We start from the raw sequence: 12285 nt of genomic DNA, 5'->3' as shown, positions 1-12285 counted from the left end.
AACATGGCTGAAGTCATTCCCAACCAGCTGAACTCAGTGACTGAAAGCTTTCCCAAGTACACTAAATTTATTACTGCGCAAACAGATACACAATCCTGTTGGATTCACATGGATTTGCTCCTGAGGCAAATGAGGACTAACTTAACCTGCCTAACCTTGCACGGGAGAAGTTGAGATCTTCCATTAGCTGAACTAGGGAAGCAGTAACAGAAAACCTGGGAGATTCAGGAAAGTATGGCCTCCTTAATTAATATATCTATCAAAATTACTTGTCTGCTTAAAATCAGCTGGGTCAGCATGCTGAAGCCGACTGTACACTAGATTGCTGGTCCTCCAATATGAGATACCTAATTCATGCCAAAAGAGCACCACGATCACTACCCAGGACTCTGCTTCGGATCCGAGAGGGTACTTACACATCAGATTCTTTACTATGAAGTATAATGATATATTAGCAAAAATCCAGAGCAATTCTTCTGATGTCAAAGGACCTCTGTTTACTTCCCACTGGTGTGACTCCCAAAGTAATGACTTTCGTATCTGCTCTATGCAAGCTACCTTTTATTTCAATTCTAACTGGCAGAACACTTTTTATGGACAGAAATCCACTCACTCATATGGACCTATAGAGTCAGAGACCTCTGATTTCAGCCTTATCGTCATAAGGATACTTGACTACCAATTCAGAACTACTGTCAAAACTTAAATGATAATCACATTGTTTAAACAGACACATTATATTGCAATTACACTGAAATAATTCACTGGATTCATAGCTCACAGTGGTGTTAAGTAAGCTTGACTGATTCCAAGGCTTTTGCCTCTCTCCTTTGAATTATCACTGAAATACTAAAGGTATTAGATACAATTCCCTTAAGTACTTCAGAAATATTAAGAACAAAACAGATCAATCTTTAAGTGCTTTAGTCTAACTTAATTATCACCCAACCAACTTTCTTCAAGAAAATTACTAGCCACTGCTGGGACCTTTAGCAGAACATGACATCACAAGTCTGTACTTGAAGACCGTATTTCCGTCTCTGATTTAAAACTTCCTTTCTTATCTACCCTTGAGATCTTTTTTATTTCTTCTCTTTTAAAAAAGTCTTCTGAATAGAAGTAAAGGCAACCCCAGAGGTATGAAGTGGTTTTATTTCCTCATCTTTTATTTTCTTGACACAGCTGACAGCAAATTTGGACTAATGGCTGCATAATCATAGATTAGTCTCAGACACATAAAAGATCATCACCCAAAAAAGCAGGAAGGTGAAAATGCCAATATAAACAGCCATCATGCCACTGAGTCTTCAGAATCAAATAGTTCTATATTCCTTTGCAATTTAGAAAAGAGATGGAGACAGGAAAGAGAAACTGAAGGTAATGATAAAGCAATATAAGAACAAGAGCATAAGTCACACGAGCAAATCAAGAGTTAAAAATAAACCAATGTGGAATAAAGGACTAATACTAGAGCCCAGTATGTTAACAAAATGTAGTAAATTAAAGAAGGAAATAAATTCATGGTGTTAGAAGATAGCAGGATAGAGAATATAGAGAAATCAAAAAAGGTAGAGATCAGTTCAAACATCAGGTAAAGGCTCTTATCAGTCAGAATTAAGAGAATAGCTAATTATATTCTCCAGTTAAATGACCAAGAGATCCTCATTACAGACATTCAAGAGGTTAAATACAACATTGATAAGAGCATGTCAAAGAAAAAACTGACACCGAGATGTCTGACAATAGGCAACCCATAAGGGCTGCTTTTGTTCACTGCACCAACTTCAGCTTTTATTTGGAATTAATGCGCCAAGAGCAAGAGCATCTAGCATGCAAGAAGCCACAGCAACAGTTCCTACTCAACTGGTAGGAAGCAAACTAACTCCATAGCAACAAAAAGAAGAATCTTCCCAAACGTTCATTTTTATTATAAAGTTTCATGCACAGCTGCTCATTCTAGGTGAAAAGAACACAAGATAAACTTAAACCTTATTTTACCTCTTTTCCGGAAATGCTCTACCAGCTTCTGAAAGTACAGGCAGGACAGACTGATACTATGGTGGGTAGCTCTATAGACCAGTGGCATTTCATAGAATCATAGAATAGTTAGGGTTGGAAAGGACCTCAAGATCATCTAGTTCCAACCCCCCTGCCATGGGCAGGGACACCTCACACTAAACCATCCCACACAAGGCTTCACCCAACCTGGCCTTGAACACTGCCAGGGATGGAGCACTCACAACCCCCTTGGGCAACCGATTCCAGTGCCTCACCACCCTAACAGGAAAGAATTTCCTCCTTATATCCAAACTAAACTTCCCCTGTTTAAGTTTTAACCTGTTACCCCTTGTCCTGTCACTACAGTCTGTAATGAAGAGTCCCTCCCCAGCAACCCTAAAGGCCCCCTTCAGGTACTGGAAGGCTGCTATGAGGTCCCCACGCAGCCTTCTCTTCTCCAGGATGAACAGCCCCAACTCAGCCTGTCTTCATACGAGAGGTGCTCCAGTCCCCTGATCATCCTCGTGGCCCTCCTCTGAACTTGTTCCAGCAGTTCCATGTCCTTTTCATGTTGAGGACACCAGAACTGCACACAATACTCCAGGTGTGGTCTCACAAGAGCAGAGTAGAGGGGCAGGATCACCTCCTTCGACCTGCTGGTCACACTCCTTTTGATGTAGCCCAGGATACGGTTGGCTTTCTGGGCTGCGAGTGCACACTGCCAGCTCGTGTTCATTTTCTCATCGACCAGCACCCCCAAGTCCTTCTCTGCAGGGCCGCTCTGAATCTCTTCTTTGCCCAGTCTGTAGCTGTGCCTGGGATTGTTCTGACCCAGGTGTAGGACCTTGCACTTGTCATGGTTGAACTTCATAAGGTTGGCATCAGCCCACCTTACAAACGTGTCAAGGTCCTTCTGGATGGCATCCCTTCCCTCCAGCATATCAACCGGACCACACAGCTTGGTGTCATCGGCAAACTTGCTGAGGGTGCACTCAATCCCACTGTCCATGTCAGCGACAAAGATGTTAAACAAGACCGGTCCCAACACCGATCCTTGAGGGACACCACTCATTACTGGTCTCTAACCGGACATCGAGCCATTGACCACAACTCTTTGTGTGCGGCCGTCCAGCCAGTTCTTTATCCACCAAGTGGTCCATCCATCAAATTGATATCTCTCCAATTTAGAGACAAGGATGTGGTGTGGGACAGTGTCAAACGCTTTGCACAAGTCCAGGTAGATGACATCAACTGCTTTACCCTTGTCCATCAGTTCTGCAGCCCCATCATAGAAGGCCTCCAGATTGGTCAGGCAGGATTGCCCCTTAGTGAAGCCATGCTGGCTGTCACCAAGCACCTTGCTGTTTTTCATGTGCCTTAGCATGCCTTCCAGGAAAATGTGCTCCAAGATTTTACCAGGCACAGAGGTGAGACTGACTGGTCTGTAATTCCCCGGGTCTTCCATTTTCCCCTTCTTGAAAATGGGGGTTATATTTCCCTTTTTCCAGTCATCAGGAACTTCACCTGACTGCCATGATTTTTCAAATAGGATGGCCAGTGCCTTAGCAACTTCATTCGCCAGCTCCTTCAGGACCCACGGATGGATTCCATCAGGTCCCATGGACTTGTGCACGTTCAGATTTTTAAGATAGTCTCGAACCCGATCCTCTCCTACAGTGGGCCCAAGGTCTTCATTCTCACAGTCCCTGCGTCTACCTTCTAAGACCTGGGTGATGCAGTTAGAGCCTTTGCCAGTGAAGACTGAGGCAAAAAAGTCATTCAGAACCTCAGCCTTCTCCAAATCCTGTGTAGCCAGTTCTCCCGAAAGCTTCCTCAGAGGGCCTATTTTGTCCCTAGTCTGTTTTTTGTTTGCTACGTACCTGTAGAATCCCTTCTTGTTATCCTTAACATCCCTGGCTAGGTTTAATTCTAACTGGGCCTTAGCCTTCCTAACCTGGTCCCTAGCTTCCCGGACAACATCCCTGTATCCTTCCCAGGCTGCCTGTCCTTGCTTCCACCTTTTATAAGATTCTTTTTTCCTTCAAACTTTCCTCAACAGCTCCCTATCCATCCAAGGAGGTCTCCTGGCCCTCCTGCTGCACTTCCTACTAGTTGGGATGCAGCACTCCTGAGCTTGTAGCAGGTGATCCTTGAATATCCACCAACAGTCTTGGGCCCCCCTACCCTCCAGGGCTATATCCCATGGAACCTTACTAAGCAGGCTCCTGAAGAGGCCAAAGTCTGCTCTTTTGAAGTCCAGGGCAGTGAGCTTGCTACACGCTCTTCTCACTGTCCTGGGGATCTCAAATTCCACCATCTCGTGATCGCTGCATCCAAGGCTGCCCTGGAGCACCACATTCTCAACAAGCCCTTCCCTGTTGGTGAGCACAAGGTCAAGCATGGCACCTCTCCTTGTCGGCTCCTCTATTACTTGCAGAAGGAAGTTGTCTTCCATACAATCAAGGAACCTCCTGGATTGCTTGTGCCGTGCAGTGCCATTGTTCCAACAGGTGTCAGGGTGGTTGAAATCCCCCATGAGAACAAGGGCCTGCGAGCGTGAGGCTGTTCCTATCTGTCTGTAGAGTGCTTCATCCACAGGTTCTCCTTGATCAGGCGGCCCGTAACAGATTCCCACAGTAATGTCTCCCAGGGCTGTTTTCCCTTTAACCCTGACCCACAATCTCTCTGTAAACTGCTCACCTGCCCCCAGACAGAGTTCCATACTCTCCAGCCTATCCCTAACATAAAGGGCAACTCCCCCTCCCCGCCTGCCAGGCCTGTCCTTTCTAAAGAGCCTGTAACCTTCCATTCCAACACTCCAGTCATAGCAGCCATCCCACCATGTTTCTGTGATGCTTATTATATCATACCCCTGTAGATATGCACACATCTCTAATTCCTCTTGTTTGTTCCCCATTTGAAGAAATGCAAGATATTTTGACACACAAACCCCACTCCCTCCCAGTTTGCGAGGTGGGACAATATGTATTAGCTTTAACAAAAATAGGTCAGCCATAGAATCTTGTCTTTACACAGGCAATTCCTCTCTTACTCCCAAAACACTATATGGTTTGTTTATCTGGTTAACAGTCATGTCAGCTTAGACTTTGATTACTGATCCCTGCAGTCAGAACCCAGCAGTAAGGATTAACTGAAAAGTGAAACGAGAGGAGGGAGAAAGCTAGCATAACCCAACCTCCCAACCTCTACCAAGAAACAAAACTTAATTACTTTCAAGTCTGCTTTTTTTAACTTTGGAGCTCTTGAATTGCATTTAATCTTGGCTTTATTATAGTCAGTCACCCAGACCTTAAGACTCATGACTGCTCTTAACCTTCTTTAAAATCACAACCCTAACTTTGCAGTGTAGTGAATAATAGCTAACTACAACTATGGCTAGCTTGGTGACCCTCTGCAGCAAAGACATGCACCCTTAAGTTCACAGAGCAGAGACACAGAAAAAGAAGCTCTACTATTCTAATTCTACAACTGGGAAACAGAGGAAAGTATCAAAGCTAACTCCCACATTCAGGAAACCGTTTTACTAAACTGGATGAGAATTCCTTACATTATTAAATCATGATTCTTCAATGACTGGTGGCATAAGTGGTATGAATGAGCTGTGTGGATCAGTTTAAACCATGACACAAACCAACAACAAACACTGCCTTTTCAGAAACCTGTTTCTCTACATCTCCAGCCAAAATTCACACTTCTTGACAAAGTACCCTCTTTGGAACTATATTTGACATAATTTAAATCTCCTGTCAAACATTTTACAAGATCACTTATAAGAGTAGAGATAGTCACTACAGTGATCTGATGAAATACCTATATAGATAATTAAAAATACAGTCCTAGCAGTATGTATGTCAATGGAAATCATGGCATCTGGAGTTACAGACTGCTCTCAAGAGAAGGCCATTTCTACTGGAAATAAGAATTAATGCTCTTAACTTGTTTTGTATCCCATTTCAGCAAACACAACTTATGTCTGGTAATTACTTCTGAACATAAGTTACATGTTGAGTATCAACAATTAAGCTCCTTTTGATGGTCTCAGGTATATTACACTGCTAAATTACTCTAAAGGAAGCTAAAAAGACTTTTTGTGGCTTAGACAAATTGCTTAGTTGGGTTATTCTGCACGTGTAAAGCACTGCTACAGGCTGTTGATCTTTATGACCTCCCACACTCACCCCTCAAAGAAACAGCATCTGTCCTTCACATGTGAAACCTATAAATCTCTAAGTTTAGGAAAGTGGATTTCTTTAGAAGTTCACCAGCACCATACATCCAGGACCTGCTGTCATGCCTGGGCACACAACAGATCTGCCGTCTTTCATGGCAACCTGCTACAGATGTGCCGCAACAGCAGAATGAAATGCAACTAATTGAGTACACTAGTTACACCCAATTTAAAACAGCCTGTGCATTCTTCTTCCTCCAAACCTTACCTATCAGGGTGAAGCTACCTCACAACAGCAGAATTGGGCATTTCCTCTAACATCTCCCAAGCTTCAACTCTCTACTGCCATCACTGATGTTCCTCGCCTGTCCCATCAGGCTGCCTGCTCACCCACCTCTAGTATCCACTTTCGGGGAATGAAGGCAGTAAGATTTGCATGAAAAAGAGCTTGGGAACAAACTCTGAGGCCTTGGTGCTTGACAAGCCCTGGGGTGATGAGTTGGAACATTGAAGGACAGGGAAGGTAAACAAGCAAGTCTTGGGAGGATAGGCCAGGAAGTAGTTGTGGCGGGAATCTCAGTTCAAGGCCAGAGGTTGTGAGGGTTGTCTCAACACTGTGACTGGACTATTTACCTGGAGAGTTTCACAGGGGCCAATTGCGGGTTGGGAAAATACCGGACATAGGGATAAAAAAGGCTTTGTGATAATAAACGAGGATTTGAGTCTCTGCATCGAGTCCATGTCATGAAATGCCACACCCACTCACCCACAGGGTCAGGTCCTGCTGTCTGCAGCTTCCAGTCTCCCCATGGAAATGCAAGGCGTTGACAGACAGACTTTTAATAAAAGGCACTAGTACAGTTATTGAAATTATCTTCACAAATTACTACTTGATGTTACTCTAAAGTCTTTAATGCATATAATTTTTTTACAGGCAAATAGCCTGATTCAAGCTGCCTAAATTTAATACTTTAGATACTGACTTGTAGAGGTACACAGTGTAAATTGACCGCACATCAAGAGAGGTAAAAAAAGAAATAGAAACACACAGTATACTTTGAAGTGAGATTGAAAGCTGCAAGTCTCAAGCCTCCAAAGGCAGCTTCAGGAAGCTCCTTTGTCCAGTGATACCTCACATCTGACCAGCTAAGCTCTTGTGGCTCAAGGGTCTGGTCTTCCTCAATTACTAGTCTTTTTGCACAGTAGAAAACAAGCTGTGCAAGTAAAAAGGACACCAGTCAAACAAAAGTAAAAGCAGTAGCAGAGTCTCTAGGATGTTCCCTATTGATACATTTGTCACTCTTCTCAGGTATAAACCAAAAATTAAGATCTTTCCTGATGTCTTACATTTATCTTAAAAAGAATAAAAATGTATCAAACATGACAGCTGAAATATATACTATCACAATTCAACTCTTATTTGGAAAGCCCTGCCTCTCCCAGATTTATATGGGGTATTTTATTTTCTTTGTGCTAGGATTATTGCAGTGTTTTCAGTGTTTTAACTGCCCGTAAGTTGTGAATCTGCAAGATCATGGTCCACATATTAAGATACATTTTTCCCTTCAGAAGCAGTGAAAGGCTCTCTTTCCCTTCCTTAATCAGTTAAGCACAGGCTGGACAGAACATTTAAAGGTGAGAAAAAATAATGCCAAGCAGGAGGATGAGATGAGATGATCTAATGAGTGTTCACCATCTTTCTTTCTGACAGCTGACCCAGCAGATGAAATCTGTGGAACTGCATATATACCTTGGCAGATAGATGATAATGCTTCATGGCGTATAATTAAAATACAGCCTTATGTGGAGTGAGCAAATAGCCAGCAGACTAATTAATTATGGCAGGAAGCACATGCTTCTCCATTTACTGGTAATTAACTGGCAGTGAATAATTTTTTTTTAACAACCCAGATTTTCAATTAAAATTAATTTGGAAAAATTCCACAATCAATACCAACTGAGATGGAAGAAATCCTCAGAAGTAGAGGATGCTGGCAAGCATTCAGGTCAGTAAGCTTACTTATGTCACAGTCAGACCCAGGAAAATAATTACAAAGAATTTACAGATATCTTGTGGATCCCAAGCCAGAAAATTTGGATTTGAAAATGTTTATGACAAAGACATCTGAGATTGTCCAGAAACAGGATTTACTTTGATGAGGAACAGTTACCAAGTAGTTATCATACTGGAGACTTCCAATAAATGGGTAACAGGTACATTGTGATCTGCATTTAAAAGAAAAATAAATAAATAAAAATGCTGTTCAACTCAAAACTTCTAGTACAAATAAACTTGCAAATAAATATTTGTAATAAAGAAAAACACTAGATAGATGACTAGATGACCACTAGGAAATCACTTTCTAAACTACTTTGATTTTCAGTTATTTTTCTCGCACAGAAAGACCACTAAAGGTACGAAGAAATACATTCACTGAGGACCATAAGGCTATTCCTACATGAATAATGGTGAGCTTTTTGCCCACTGTTGCAATCCATCCCTGTTCACCAGCTACCTTTTTACAAACCATGAGTCAGACTTCTGCTTGCCAAGATTTAACATAACCAGACAGCTCTGGTTTCTATAGCTACTTGGGCTCTGGAAAGGAAAAGGAGGAAGGAAAGGTAGCTTAAAGCTATCCCTCCTCTCCCCCCTCCCCCCCTTTTAATAATTCTCCAGTGCACACATCCCAGAGCAACACTGATCCCAGAGGTTTTCATGCTAATATATTGCACTGTTGAGAAAGAAGTCCCAGAGGGCTTAACTTAAGGCTTTGAAAGCTTTGTATTTGCTTTAAAGTACATTAACAAAAGGCCACAGCTGAAATCCAAGTGGTTCTCTTGTGTTTGTTGTGGCGTGTTAACCAAACCTCCCAGAGGAAGCTGGCTGTTGACCTCAACTTCAAGGTGCATCCAAAAAAACATAGTCAAGGTATAGACAGAATAAATACACACAAGTATTGTTGTGAAATCCCTGAGCAGTAGGGATTATTTTTGTTTTGGGAAACTAACACTGACACTGTACTTTGTTACTGCCCAGGTTAGTTTGTTAGCTTCAGAGTCACAATAGAAACAGTATCCTTCCCTGTGTCTTTCCTTAATTTGCAAGTTTACAATGAGCAGGTTGTTTCCCCTACATATGCAAAGCTTCCTGAAACACACAAATAAAAGTCCCTGAGATTATTAAGAACTGGATGCTTTAGTACTTCTATTGCAACACTGGACAAAATGAGAATCCCCACAAACTCCTTTTTACATGTCCCCCTTTTCTTCCCATTTTTTGAGCAGTTCACCCTTGGGAGAAGAGGGGACAGGATGGACAAAGGCCTCCTCATCACTGATATAAGTGTTGAGTACAGACCCTTCCAACTGACCTGACACAAGCCATCTCAGACCTGGAAACACTTCCATGCTAGCAAGCAGGAGTAGCTAGCTTGGGTGACCAACACAGGCTGCCAGTCTACTTCCAGAGTTGAGCAAGACTTGGTACTGTGTTGCGTTTTCACTGCATCATGAAAGAGTATCATTTCATCTCAAATCTCACTTGAGTTTAAATGAAGTGATAATCACCACTTCACAAGCTGTATGAGATAAAATAGTTCTTTTAGTTTCCTAACTTATATTTGCAAGCTAATTAGAGACCAGCATTATTTTCAGGAAAGGATTCAAATATTTTATTATCATAGTCTGTTTGTATAGAACATTTTAATACATTTATCCATTTCTATTTACATATGAGCAGGGAAAAGGGTAGCATTCAGCTCTGGATCCTGCGTGCCTTCTTAAACCATACCTCCCTATAGCCATAGACACAAGTAAGCCATGTAGATAAATGCATGTCCCTGCCCTCCTTTTCTTTTTGTTCCAGAGACACCACAAAGTGCGAGGGCTAAAGGCATTCTTCAGGCCATGAAAGAAACATCCTCAGCTCTGCCAGACGATTGGTTGTAATGCAGTCAGATGGAGCTGAGCAGGTGATTTTACTACGAAGGAAGATTTGAGAAAGACAAACAGCATCATAAAGATGAGGAAGGCATGTCCTGGTGATGCAGAGGGTTAACCAATGTACAAGGGGGTTAGAGGAATTTGCTTGCTTAAACTAAAGTATTGTCTGTTGTAAATACCTATCATGCCTACTAAGCAGGACAAAAGGCACAAACTACTGATAAGGAGAGAAGCAGAGGCCTGGTTCTATTGATAAACAACTACTGATAAGGAAAAGCAGACACCTGAGCCTATTGATAAGGGGGAGAAGCAGGTGGTTTATGGTTAGGACACCGACCAACCCCTAAGGCTATGCGTGAAGATTAAAAGGTGAAAAGTTTAAAAAGGGGAACACACATTTACTTCATCTTGAGACCCCTGCCCATGAACAGAGGGGGCACTGCGCAGGCGCAAAGGACCTTCTATCTCATTATAATACAAAGCGGGGATAGATACTAAATATGTATAGGCGCATCAGTAATCTAATGCATATGTATACCTTAAGAGAATAAATGCAGAAGTAAAAACGACCCTGGGTGTGCATACTTCGGAGGAGTGGATGCACCTCAGCGCTGAATAAAAAGCATACCTACTTTACAACTTTAACGAGTTGTGGAGTCAATCCGCGTATCAATTTGGCGAGCCAAGCAGGAGACCTCTGTTCAGCTGCATGATCGGCTCAGGGGCGGACATCCTAGGCGCCCCAGGCCGCTTGCCCGGAGGAGCTCCACTTCTCGTCTGCTCACTACGGGGACAGACAACAACCTGTGCGGGCTGCGGAGAAACGGTATGCTTGGAATTTAGGTACTTTAGGGGGCCTGTAAGGCGTACGCGTGGCCCGGGGCTGCTGGTAAGGCGTGCAGAGACGTCTGGCGCACAGCGGAGTTCCCCTTGGCAGGTAGGGCTTGCGAGCAGGGGGCTCGTCAACCAATAGGGCGGCTGCGAGCGACCCTGAAGGCGGATCGGGCGAGCCCGGGTTTTCGCTGCATCCCAAGTTTTGGGAGCCAGGACGGACCTGCTCAGGGAAGCAGGTGAAGGATAGGCGAACCCACCAGGTCTCCGCTGCATCTCAAATTCTGGGAACCAGGACGGACCTGATACAATAAGAAGCAGGAGAAGGGTAAGCGGAACCATAGCGTGAGTGTGTGGGATCCCATGTGTTTCTGTGTGACTGAGACGTAGCGAAGCTATGAAGCGAGTGTGGAGTCCTAATCCTCGGTTCCGTGTCTCCGCGAGGGGAGCGGCCGGAGACGGATGAAGCGTTTATGTTTTTCTGTCCTGTGTCTTGTCTGTGTATTGTCATTAAACAGCTTAGAAAGTGGGGGAAGGTCTGGCTACCCCTCCCGCAGTGGATAGCTTTACGAAATACAAGAGCGAGGGAATTCTCTATGTGCCTTGTGAGAGTGTAACTGTATGTGACGGGTGGCATTTCACATGGACATTGTGGCAGTGCTTTTGACGCAGATTCCACTTTTATAGCCACTTAGGATACTGGTGGGGCACATACTGCTCGGGGTGTCTTACGGAACACTGGCGGGTAAGAAATTATAGTTACCCAATCGGTTATTCTCTGGGACCAGAAATGAAAATATTACGTTGTGGAGAAAAGCCACAAAATCCCAGAGGACTTCAGGGAAGTTATAAAGGAAAACTGAGAAAGGGTTTGTAAAAGGTATCTGAGGAGATGTGGTTACAAAGGAGAAAGTAAAATGAGAATACAACAATTAATGTCTCTCTTTTTGAGACAATCCACAGGGAATAGTAGGAAAAAACTTCGTAACCTCACATATGAGTGCATAATAACTTTTGAACAGTGGAACCTGCCGTAGATACAAGGGCAGTGTAAATTTCGCTGGAACAGAAACAATGATCTAACGACAGGGGAGTTGATCTGCAGAACCCAGAGATATTATTTTACTGAATGCCCTGAGAATATCATAAAACTTGTGTGTAGGTGCTCTCATATTTTTTTAAGTGCATTTGCAGAGCACTGGGAAAGAGAAGCTATAGAGATTTGTAAGAGATTGTTTGAAATGGGAGCCGGTCAAAACAAGGGAATTCTGAAGAAAAGCCCATTGGGTTACATTTTGGCACATCAAAAAGAACTGGGAGGG

General features: G+C 43.2%; 1 long non-coding RNA gene across 1 annotated transcript in view; it reads left to right on the top strand.

The window, feature by feature from the left end:
* The window catches only part of LOC136014895 (uncharacterized), a 38938-nt gene extending 28268 nt beyond the window's left edge, over window positions 1–10670 (top strand). Inside the window, exon 4 of the long non-coding RNA XR_010612916.1 lies at window positions 10056–10670. This is a non-coding gene — a long non-coding RNA (uncharacterized LOC136014895). The remainder of the gene's footprint in view (window positions 1–10055) is intronic.
* The last annotated feature ends 1615 nt before the right edge of the window (window positions 10671–12285 follow it).

This window comes from Lathamus discolor, chromosome 5 (genome assembly GCF_037157495.1).
Source record: "Lathamus discolor isolate bLatDis1 chromosome 5, bLatDis1.hap1, whole genome shotgun sequence".
In the NCBI taxonomy this organism is placed as follows: domain Eukaryota; kingdom Metazoa; phylum Chordata; class Aves; order Psittaciformes; family Psittacidae; genus Lathamus; species Lathamus discolor.
This window is presented reverse-complemented; position numbering and strand designations above follow the sequence as displayed.